The 12,022-nt window shown below is 38.7% G+C and overlaps 1 pseudogene; it reads right to left on the bottom strand.

Moving 5' to 3' along the window:
- LOC130966753 (11-beta-hydroxysteroid dehydrogenase A-like) overlaps window positions 1-12,022 on the bottom strand; it is a 68,238-nt pseudogene that overhangs the window by 18,570 nt on the left and 37,646 nt on the right.

Raw genomic sequence — 12,022 nt, 5'->3', positions numbered from 1 at the left:
CTCCTCTTCTATCCTTGGCTGAATACACCTCCCCCCACTCTCCTCCATATTTTCTCTTCTTCTTCTTCTTCTTCTTTTCTTTCTTCTCTTGCTCGAGGGCGAGCAACATTCTAAGTTTGGTGTGGTAAAAGCATAGCTTTTTGTTTTTCCATAACCACCTATGGCACCTAAGGCCAGAGAAACCTCTAGAAAAGGAAAAGGAAAGACAAAAGCTTCCACCTCCGAGTCATGAGAGATGGAGAGATTCATCTCTAAAGCCCATCAAGACCACTTCTATGATGTTGTGGCCAAGAAGAAGGTGATCCCTGAGGTCCCTTTTCAAACTCAATAAAAATGAGTATCCGTAGATCCGACTTGAGATCCAAAGAAGAAGTTGGGAAGTTCTGACCAACCCCATTCAACAAGTCAGAATCTTAATGGTTCAAGAGTTTTATGCCAATGCATGGATCACTATGAACCATGATCAAAGTGTGAACCCGAATCAAAAGAACTATCTTACAATGGTTCGGGGAAAATACTTAGATTTTAGTCCGGAAAATGTGAGATTGGCGTTCAACTTGCCCATGATGCAAGGAGATGCACGCCCTTACACTAGAAGGGTCAACTTTGATCAAAGGTTGGACCAAGTCCTTATGGACATATATGTTGAAGGAGCTCAATGGAAAAGAGACTCCAAAGGCAAGCCGGTTCAATTAAGAAAACTGGACCTCAAGCCTGTGGCTAGAGGATGGTTGGAGTTCATCCAACGCTCCATCATTCCCACTAGCAACCGATCTGAAGTTACTGTGGATCGGGCCATCATGATCCATAGCATCATGATTGGAGAGGAAGTAGAAGTTCATAAAGTCATCTCTCTTGAATTCTACAAAATAGCCGAAAAGTCCTCCACCATGGCAAGGCTAGCTTTTCCTCATCTTATTTGCCATCTATGTTACTCAGCTGGAGTTATCATAGAAGGAGACATCCCCATTGAGGAGGATAAGCCCATTACTAAGAAGAGGATGAAGCAAACAAGAGAGCCCACTCATGGATCCCAAGAGACGCATGAGGAAGCTCATCACCAAGAAATCCCGGAAATGCCTCAAGGGATGCACTTTCCTCCCAACAATTATTGGGAACAACTCAACACTTCTCTAGAAGATTTGAGTTACAATATGGATCAATTAAGGGTAGAACATCAAGAACACTCCATCATTCTCCATGAAATTAGAGAAGATCAAAGACCAAAATCACTAGGGATCAAGCAACAGAGGCAAGGAAGAGACATAAAGGAGCTCAAAAAGCACCATTAGTCCTTCAAAAAGGCGCCACCCTCACTAAGGTGGACTCATTCCTTAACTTCCTTGTTCTTATCTCCGTTTTTCGATTTTTTATGCTATATGTTTATCTATGTTTTGTGTCTTTACTACATGATCATTAGTATTTAGTAACTATGTCTTAAAGCTATGAATAATTCCATGAATTCTTCACCTCTCTTAAATGAAAAATGTTTTTAATACAAAAGAACAAGAAGTACATGAGTTTCGAATTTATCTTTGAATTTAGTTTAATTATATAGATGTGGTGACAATACTTTTTGTTTTCTGAATGAATGCTTGAACAGTGCATATTTTTTATCTTGTTGTTTATGAATGTTAAAATTGTTAGCTCTTGAAAGAATAATGAACAAAGAGAAATGTTATTGATAATCTGAAAAATCATGAAATTGATTCTTGAAGCAAGAAAAAGCAGTGAATAGCAAAAGCTTGCGAAAAAAAAAGTGGCGAAAAAAATAATAATAGAAAGAAAAAAAAGCAAGCAGAAAAAGCCAACAGCACTTAAAACCAAAAGGCAAAGGTAAAAAGGATCCAAGGCTTTGAGCATCAATGGATAGGAGGGCCCAAGGAAATAAAATCCAGGCCTAAGCGGCTAAATCAAGCTGTCTCTAACCATGTGCTTGTGGCATGCAGGTCCAAGTGAAAAGCTTGAGACTGAGTGGTTAAAGTCGTGATCCAAAGCAAAAAGAGTGTGCTTAAGAGCTCTGGACACCTCTAACTGGGGACTTTAGCAAAGTTGAGTCACAATCTGAAAAGGTTCACCCAGTCATGTGTCTGTGGCATTTATGTATCCAGTGGTAATACTGGAAAACAAAGTGCTTAGGGCCACGGCCAAGACTCATAAAAGTAGCTGTGTTCAAGAATCAACAAACTTAACTAGGAGAAACAATAACACTATCTGAAAATTCTAAGTTCCTAGAGATGCCAATCATTCTAAACTTCAAAGGAGAAAGTGAGATGCCAAAACTGTTCAGAAGCAAAAAGCTACAAGTCCCGCTCATCTAATTAGAACTAATATTCATTGATATTATGGGATTTATAGTATATTCTCTTCTTTTTATCCTAATTGATTTTCAGTTGCTTGGGGACAAGCAATAATTTAAATTTGGTGTTGTGATGAGCGGATAATTTATACGCTTTTTGGCATTGTTTTTAGGTAGTTTTTAATAGGATATAGTTACTTTTAGGGATGTTTTCATTAGTTTTTATGCTAAATTCACATTTCTGGACTTTACTATGAGTTTTTGTGTTTTTCTGAGATTTCAGGTAATTTCTGGCTGAAATTGAGGGACCTGAGCAAAACTCTGATAGAAGGCTAACAAAGGACTGCTGATGCTGTTGGATTCTGACCTTCCTGCACTTGAAATTGGATTTTCTGGAGCTACAGAACTCCAAATGGCGCGCTCTCAATGGCGATAGAAAGTAGACATCCAGAGCTTTCCAGCAATATATAATAGTCCATACTTTATTGGTGCACGAAATTGTGATCACTACTTTTCACAACTCAAATAATCCCCGGTAATGAATCCAAAAACTTGGTGCTCAATACCCTGGCATAAACACAACTTCGCACAACTAACCAGCAAGTGCACTGGGTCGTCCAAGTAATAAACCTTACGCGAGTAAGGGTCGATCCCACGGAGATTGTTGGTATGAAGCAAGCTATGGTCATCTTGTAAATCTAAGTCAGGCAGATTCAAATGGTTATGGATGATATATGAATAAAGCATAAAATAAAGATAGAGATACTTATGTAATTCATTGGTGAGAATTTTAGATAAGCGTATGGAGATGCTTTGTCCCTTCCGTCTCTCTGCTTTCCTACTGTCTTCATCCAATCCTTCTTACTCCTTTCCATGGCAAGCTGTATGTTGGGCATCACCGTTGTCAGTGGCTACAGTCCCGTCTTCTCAGTGAAAATGTTCAACGCACCCTGTCACGGCACGACTAATCATCTGTCGGTTCTCAATCAGGTTGAAATAGAATCCATTGATTCTTTTGCGTCTGTCACTAACGCCCAGCCTTCAGGAGTTTGAAGCTCGTCACAGTCATTCAATCATTGAATCCTACTCAGAATACCACAGACAAGGTTTAGACCTTCTGGATTCTCTTGAATGCCGCCATCAATTCTAGCTTATACCACGAAGATTCCGATTAAAGAATCCAAGAGATAAACATTCAAGCCTTGTTTGCTTGTAGAACGGGAGTGGTTGTCAGGCACGCGTTCATAAGTGAGAATGATGATGAGCGTCACATAATCATCACATTCATCAAGTTCTTGAGTGCAAATGAATATCTTGGAATAAGAACAAGCTGAATTGAATAGAAGAACAAAAGTAATTGCATTAATACTCGAGGTACAGCAGAGCTCCACACCTTAATCTATGGTGTGTAGAAACTCCACCGTTGAAAATACATAAGAACAAAAGTGATCATTGGCTTCGGCCCCAGAGAGGGAACCAGAAGAACCAAGATAAAAATACAATAGCAAAAGGTCTTATTTATAAAGAACTAGTAGCCTAAGGTATACAAAGATGAGTAAATGACATAAAAATCCACTTCTGGGCCCACTTGGTGTGTGCTTGGGCTGAGCATTGAAGCATTTTTGTATAGAGACTTCTCTTGGAGTTAAACGCCAGCTTTTGTGCCAGTTTGGGCGTTTAACTCCCATTCTTGTGCCAGTTCCGGTGTTTAACGCCGGGCAGTTTTGAGCTAATTTGGAACGCCAGTTTGGGCCATCAAATCTTGGGCAAAGTATGGACTATTGCTGGAAAGCCCAGGATGTCTACTTTCCAACGCTGTTGAGAGCGCGCCAATTGGGCTTCTGTAGCTCCAGAAAATCCACTTCGAGTGCAGGGAGGTCAGAATCCAACAGCATCTACAGTCCTTTTCAGTCTCTGAATCAGATTTTTGCTCAGGTCCCTCAATTTCAGCCAGAAAATACCTGAAATCACAGAAAAACACACAAACTCATAGTAAAGTCCAAAAAAGTGAATTTTAACTAAAAACTAATAAAAATATACTAAAAACTAACTAAAACATACTAAAAACATACTAAAAACAATGCCAAAAAGCATACAAATTATCCGCTCATCATTTATTCAAGATTAGACGTCGTAAACTGGTGCTCAACGCCAGTTCCATACTGCATTCTGGAGTCAAACGCCAGAAACACGTCACGAATCAAAGTTGAACGCCAAAAACACGTTACAACTTGGCGTTCAACTCCAAAAGAAGCATCTGCACGTGTAAAGCTCAAGCTCAGCCCATGCACACACCAAATGGGCCCCGGAAGTGGATTTCTGCATCAATTACTTACTTCTGTAAACCCTAGTAGCTAGTCTAGTATAAATAGGACATTTTACTATTGTATTAGAGATCCTGGATCCTGGATTGTATTTTTGATCCTGTGATCACGTTTTGGGGGCTGGCCATTCGGCCATGCCTCGACCACCATCACTTATGTTTTTTCAACGGTGGAGTTTCTACACACCATAGATTAAGGGTGTGGAGCTCTGCTGTACCTCGAGTTTTAATGCAATTACTACTATTTTTTATTCAATTTAGTTTATTCCTATTCTAAGATATTCATTGCACTTCAACATGATGAATGTGATGATCCGTGACACTCATCATCATTCTCACCTATGAACGCGTGACTGATAACCACTTCCATTCTACCTTAGACCGGGCGCATATCTCTTGGATTCCTTGACCAGAATCTTCGTGGTATAAGCTAGAATTGATGGCGGCATTCATGAGAATCCGGAAAGTCTAAACCTTGTTTGTGGTATTCCGAGTAGGATTCAGGGATTGAATGACAGTGACGAGCTTCAAACTCGCGATTGTTGGGCGTGATGACAAATGCAAAAGAATCAATGGATTCTATTCCGACATGATCGAGAACCGACAGATGATTAGCCGTGCTGTGACAGAGCATTTGGACCATTTTCACTGAGAGGATGGGATGTAGCCATTGACAACAGTGATGCCCTACATACAGCTTGCCATGGAAAGGAGTAAGAAGGATTGGATGAAGGCAGTAGGAAAGCAGAGATTCAGAAGGAGTGCAGCATCTTCATACGCCTGTCTGAAATTCCCACCAATGATTTACATAAGTATTTTTATCTTTATTTTCTGTTTATTTATTATTATTATTCAAAAACTCCATAACCATATATTATCCGCCTTACTGAGAATTTCAAGATGACCATAGCTTGCTTCATACCAACATTCTCCGTGGGATCGACCCTTACTCACGTAAGGTTTATTACTTGGACGACCCAGTGCACTTGCTGGTTAGTTTTGCGAGGTTGTGAAGAAAGTGCTGAGTTATAAACATGCATACCAAGTTGAATGCTATTGTTGATGATCACAATTTCGTGCACCAGTTGGCCTCTTCACTGTAGAGGATCGTTTTGGGGGATCCTTCTTCGACTTCTATCGGGATCATTGCCTCCATTCCATAAGTCAATCGGAAAGGTAATTCCCTTGTGGTGGAGTGTGGAGTTATCCGATATGCCCATAGGACTTGTGGGAGCTCTTCAGCCTAGGCTTCATTTACGTCCTGTAGTCTCCATTTTAACCCAGCTAATATGACTTTATTGGCGGCTTCTGCCTGTCCATTAGCCTGGGGGTATTCTACGGATGTGAATTGGTGCTTTATTTTCGAGTCAGCTACTAATTTTCTAAAACCCGTGTCTGTAAATTGAGTGCCATTGTCTGTGGTGATGGAGTAAGGAACCCCAAACCTTGTGACAATATTTCTATATAAGAATTTCTGACTTCTTTGAGCAGTGGCATTAGCTAGGGGCTCTGCTTCAATTCACTTTGTGAAATAATCTACCCCTACAATGAGGAACTTGACCTGTCCTGATCCTTGGGGGAAGGGTCCGAAGAGATTGAGTCCCCATTTTGCAAATGGCCAAGGTGATATTACACTGATGAGTTCCTCTGGTGGGGCGATGTGAAAGTTGGCATGTTTCTGACATGGTGGGCATGTCTTAACGAAATTGGTGGCTTCTTTTTGCGAAGTTGGCCAAAAGAATCCGGCTCGAAGTACTTTTTTGGCGAGAGCTCGTGCTCCGAGATGGTTGCCACATATGCCACTGCGTTTCTCTTCCAAAACCTCTTTTGTGCTAGAGGTTGGCAAGCATTTTAATAGGGGTGTTGAAATCCCTCTCCTGTATAGGATGTTGTTTATGATGGTGTAGTGTTGTGCCTCCCGTTTTAGCCTCTTCTCCTCCTTCTTGTCTGTAGGGAGTATCTCTGATTTGAGGTAGTTAATTATAGAGGTCATCCATCCTTGATCCCGGCCTAATATGGCTAGGACTTTTTCTTCCTCAGAAATTGATGGGCTCTGTAATATTTCCTGGACAAGGCTTCTATTATTGCCTCCTGGTTTGGTGCTGGCTAATTTTGAGAGTGCGTCAGCTTGAGCATTATGTTCCCGAGGTATATCGGACTTCATATTCCCCGAGTTGTCTGAGTTGTTCCTTGGTTTTGTTCAGGTATTTTTTCATGGTAGGATCCTTAGTTTGGTAGAATCCTGCTATTTGTGAAGTGGCTACTTGTGAATCGCTAAAGATAACAAGCTTTTGAACTCCCACCTCCTTAGCTAGCCTCAAACCGGCTAGTAATGCCTCGTATTCAGCCTGATTGTTTGAAGCGGGGAATTCAAATTTTAAGGAAAGTTCGATTTGAGTTCCCTGATCGCTTTCTATTATCACACCTGCGCCATTCCCGGTTTTGTTTGAAGAGTTATCCACGTAGAGATTCCATTTTGTAGGGGTTCCCGGGGGTCAGTGTACTCAGCAATGAAATCGGCCAAATACTGAGACTTGATGGCCGTCCGAGCTTCATATTGAAGATCAAACTCTGATAGCTCGATTTCCCACTGTAGAATTCTTCCAGCTAAGTCTGTCTTCTGTAGAATGCTTTTTATGAGCTGGTTGGTCCGGGCCTTGATGGTGTGGGCTTGAAAATACATGTGAAGTCGTTGGGAGGTTAGTATGAGATCATAGGCAAATTTTTCTATTTTTTGGTAGTTTGATGAGCGGATAATTTATACGCTTTTTGGCATTATTTTTAGGCAGTTTCTAGTAAGTTCAAGCTACTTTTAGGGATGTTTTCATTAGTTTTTATGTTAAATTCACATTTCTAGACTTTACTATGAGTTTGTGTGTTTTTCTGTGATTTCAGGTAATTTCTGGCTGAAATTGAGGGACTTGAGCAAAACTCTGAAAAAGGCTGACAAAAGGACTGCTGATGCTGTTAGAATCTGACCTCCCTGCACTCGAAATGGATTCTCTGGAGCTATAGAACTCCAATTGGCGCGCTCTCAACGGCGTTGGAAAGTAGACATCCAGAGCTTTCCAGAAATATATAATAGTCCATACTTTATTCGGAAATTGACGACGTAACTTGGCGTTGAACGCCAAGTACATGCTGCTGTCTGGAGTTAAACGCCAGAAAAACGTCATGATCCGGAGTTGAACGCCCGAAACACGTTATAACTTGGAGTTCAACTCCAAAAAAAGCCTCAGCTCGTGGATAGATCAAGCTCAGCCCAAGCATACACCAAGTGGGCCCCGGAAGTGGATTTATGCATCAATTACTTACTCATGTAAACCCTAGTAGCTAGTCTAGTATAAATAGGATAAGTTACTATTGTATTAGACATCTTTTGACAGTTTAATCTTTTGACTGGTTAGTCTTTGATTATTCGGTCTCTTGATCACTCAGGGGGCTGGCCATTCGGCCATGCCTGAACCTTTTACTTATGTATTTTCAACAGTTGAGTTTCTGCACACCATAGATTAAGGGTGTGGAGCTCTGCCGTACCTCAAGTTTCAATACAATTACTATTACGTTCTATTCAATTCTCTTCTATTCTTATTCCAAGATATACGTTGCACAACACTTTGATGAATGTGATGATCCGTGACACTCATCATCATTCTCACCTATGAACACGCGTGATTGACAACCACTTCCGTTCTATCTTAGGCCGGGCGCATATCTCTTAGATTCCCCAACAGAATCTTCGTGGTATAAGCTAGATAGATGGCGACATTCATGAGGATCCAGAAAGTCTAAACCTTGTCTGTGGTATTCCGAGTAGGATTCTGGGATTGAATGACTGTGACGAGCTTCAAACTCCTGAAGGCTGGGCGTGATGACAAACGCAAAAGAATCAAGGGATTCTATTCCAACCTGATTGAGAACCGACAGATGATTAGCCGTGCTGTGACAGAGCATAGGAACGTTTTCACTGAGAGGATGGGATGTAGCCACTGACAACGGTGATGCCCTACATACAGCTTGCCATGGAAAGGAGTAAGAAGGATTGGATGAATGTAATAAGAAAGTAAAGATTCAAGAGGAGCACAGCATCTCCATACACTTATCTGAAATTCCCACTATTAATTTACATAAGTATTTCTATCCCTTTTACTTTCTTTTTATTATTAATTTTCGAAACCCAAAACTATTCAATCGGCCTAACTAAGATTTACAAGGTGACCATAGCTTGCTTCATACCAACAATCTCTGTGGGATCGACCCTTACTCACGTAAGGTATTACTTGGATGACCCAGTACACTTGTTGGTTAAATTGAACGGAGTTGTGTCCACACATAGTTAAAAAGCAATGAATTTTACAAAATACAATAACAAAGGAATCACAATTTCGTCCACCAAGTTTTTGGCGCCGTTGCCGGGGATTGTTCAAGTATGGACAACTGACGGTTTATCTTGTTGCTCAGATTAGGTAATTTTCTTTTCAAAAATCTTTTTCAAAATTTTTCTTTTATTTTTCGTTTTTCCAAACTCTATTTTCGAAAAAATTAATAAAAATCCAAAAAAATTAGAAAATCATAAAAACCAAAAAATATTTTGCGTTTCTTGTTTGAGTCTTGAGTCAACTTTTAAGTTTGGTGTCAATTGCATGCTTTAAAAATTTTCTTGCATTTTTTGAAAATTCCATACATTCATAGTGTTCTTCATGATCTTCAAGATTGTTCTTGATAAGTCCTCTTGTTTGATCTTGATGTTTTCTTGTTTTGTGTTGTTTGTTGTTTTTCATATGCATTTTTCGTTTGTTAGAGTCCATACATTAAAGATTTCTAAGTTTGGTATCTTGCATGTTTTCTTTGCATCAAAAATTTTTTCAAAAATATGTTCTTGATGTTCATCATGATCTTCAAAATGTTCTTGGTGTTCATCTTGACATTCATAGCATTCTTGCATGTATTCATTGTTTTGATCTAAAAATTTCATGCATTGAGTATTTTTGTTGTTTTTCTCTCTCATAAATAAAAATTCAAAAATAAAAAAAAAATATATTTTCCTTATTTCCCTCCAAATTTTCGAAATTTTGGGTTGACTTGGTCAAAAAATTTTTAAAATTAGTTGTTTCTTACAAGTCAAGTCAAATTTTCAAAAATCTAAAAATCTTATCTTTTCAAAATCTTTTTCAAAAATCATATCTTTTCCAATTTTTTTCTATTTTTCGAAAAACTTCAAAAATCTTTTTCAAAATATTTTCAAAACCTTTTTCTTATCTTTACATCTAATTTTCGAAAATTAGCTAACAATTAATGTGATTGGTTCAAAAATTTGAAGTTTGTTACTTTCTTGTTAAGAAAGGTTCAATCTTTAAGTTCTAGAATCTTATCTTGTAGTTTCTTGTTAGTGAAGTAAATAATTTCAAAATTTTTGAATTAAATCTTTTTATCTTTTACTTTATCTTTTTCAAAAATTTATCATTTTCAAAATTGATTTCAAAATATCTTCTAACTTCTTATCTTCTTATCTTTTCAAATTTGATTCTAATATCTTTTTCAATCAACTAACTAACTTTTGTTTGTTTCTTATCTTTTCAAAACCACCTAACTACTTTCCCTCTTCAATTTTCGAAAATACCTCTCTCTTTTCAAAAATCCTTTTTAATTAATTAATGTTTTAAATTTTAATTTCAATTACATTTCATCTCTAATTTTCGAAAATTGCTAATCCCTTTTTCAAAATTATTTTCGAAATTTCCTTCTCTTTTTATTCTATTTAATTATTTATTACTAACACTTCTCTTCACCTCTCTCTATCTAAATATCCGAACCCACTCTTCTACATTCTTCTCCCTTTCTTTCTACTAACATAAAGGAATCTCTATACTGTGACATAGAGGATTCCTTTCTTTTCTTGTTTTCTTCTCTTTCATATGAGCAGGAACAGGGAAAAAGGCACTCTTGTTGAAATTGATCCTGACCTGAAAGGACTCTGAAAAGGAAACTAAGAGAAACTAAATTACAACAATCCAGAAACAACCTTTCAGAAATTTTCGAACAAGAGAAGGAGATGGCAGCCGAAAATAATAATAATGCAAGGAGAATGCTTGGTGACTTCACAAAGCCAACGTCCAAATTTGATGGAAGAAGCATCTCCATTCCTGCCATTGGAGCCAACAACTTTGAGCTGAAACCTCAGCTAGTTGCCTTAATGCAACAAAACTGCAAGTTTTATGGACTTCCATCTGAAGATCCTTATCAGTTTTTAACTGAGTTCTTGCAGATCTGTGAGACTGTAAAGACGAATGGAGTTGATCCTGAAGTCTACAGACTCATGCTTTTCCCTTTTGCTGTAAGAGACAGAGCTAGAATATGGTTGGATTCACAACCCAAGGATAGCCTGGACTCCTGGGATAAGCTGGTCACAGCCTTCTTGGATAAATTCTTTCCTCCGCAAAAGCTGAGCAAGCTGAGAGTGGATGTTCAAACCTTCAAACAAAAGATGGTGAATCCCTCTGAAGCTTTGGGAAAGATACAAGCAGCTGACCAAAAGATGTCCATCTGACATGTTTTCAGAATGGACCATATTAGATATATTCTATTATGGTCTCTCTGAATTTTCGAAAATGTCATTGGACCATTCTGCAGGTGGATCTATTCACCTAAAGAAAATGCCTGAAGAGGCTCAAGAACTCATTGACATGGTTGCAAACAACCAATTCATGTACACTTCTGAGAGGAATTCCGTGAATAATGGGATGCCTCAGAAGAAAGGAGTTCTTGAAATTGACACTCTGAATGCCATATTGGCTCAGAACAAAGTGTAGACTCAACAGGTCAACATGATCTCTCAAAATCTGAATGGATGGCAACATGCATCCAACAGTACTAAAGAGGCAGCTTCTGAAGAAGCTTATGATCCTGAGAACCCTGCCATGGCAGAGGTTAATTACATGGGTGAACCTTATGGAAACACCTATAACTCATCATGGAGAAATCATCCAAATTTCTCATGGAAGGATCAACAAAAGCCTCAACAAGGCTTTAACAATGGTGGACGCAATAGGCTGAGCAATAGCAAGCCTTTTCCATCATCTTCTCAACAACAGACAGAGAATTCTGAACAAAATACTTCTAATTTAGCCAATTGGTGGACAAAATTGTGATTCCTATTTTGTACCTTTTGGTATCATTGTGGGATTATTCCTTTTAGAAATTGGCCTTCATTATTTCACAACTCCGTTCAACTAACCAGCAAGTGTACTGGGTCGTCCAAGTAATAACCTTACGTGAGTAAGGGTCGAATCCACAGAGATTGTTGGTATGAAGCAAGCTATGGTTACCTTGCAAATCTCAGTTAGGCGGATTAAACATTGATTTATGGTTTCGAAAATAGAAGAAAAATAATAAAAGGGATA

This window comes from Arachis stenosperma, chromosome 3 (assembly GCF_014773155.1).
Source record: "Arachis stenosperma cultivar V10309 chromosome 3, arast.V10309.gnm1.PFL2, whole genome shotgun sequence".
Classification (NCBI taxonomy): Eukaryota; Viridiplantae; Streptophyta; class Magnoliopsida; order Fabales; family Fabaceae; genus Arachis; species Arachis stenosperma.
The sequence above is the reverse complement of the archived record's forward strand: the minus strand, read 5'-3'. Positions and strand labels throughout refer to the sequence as shown.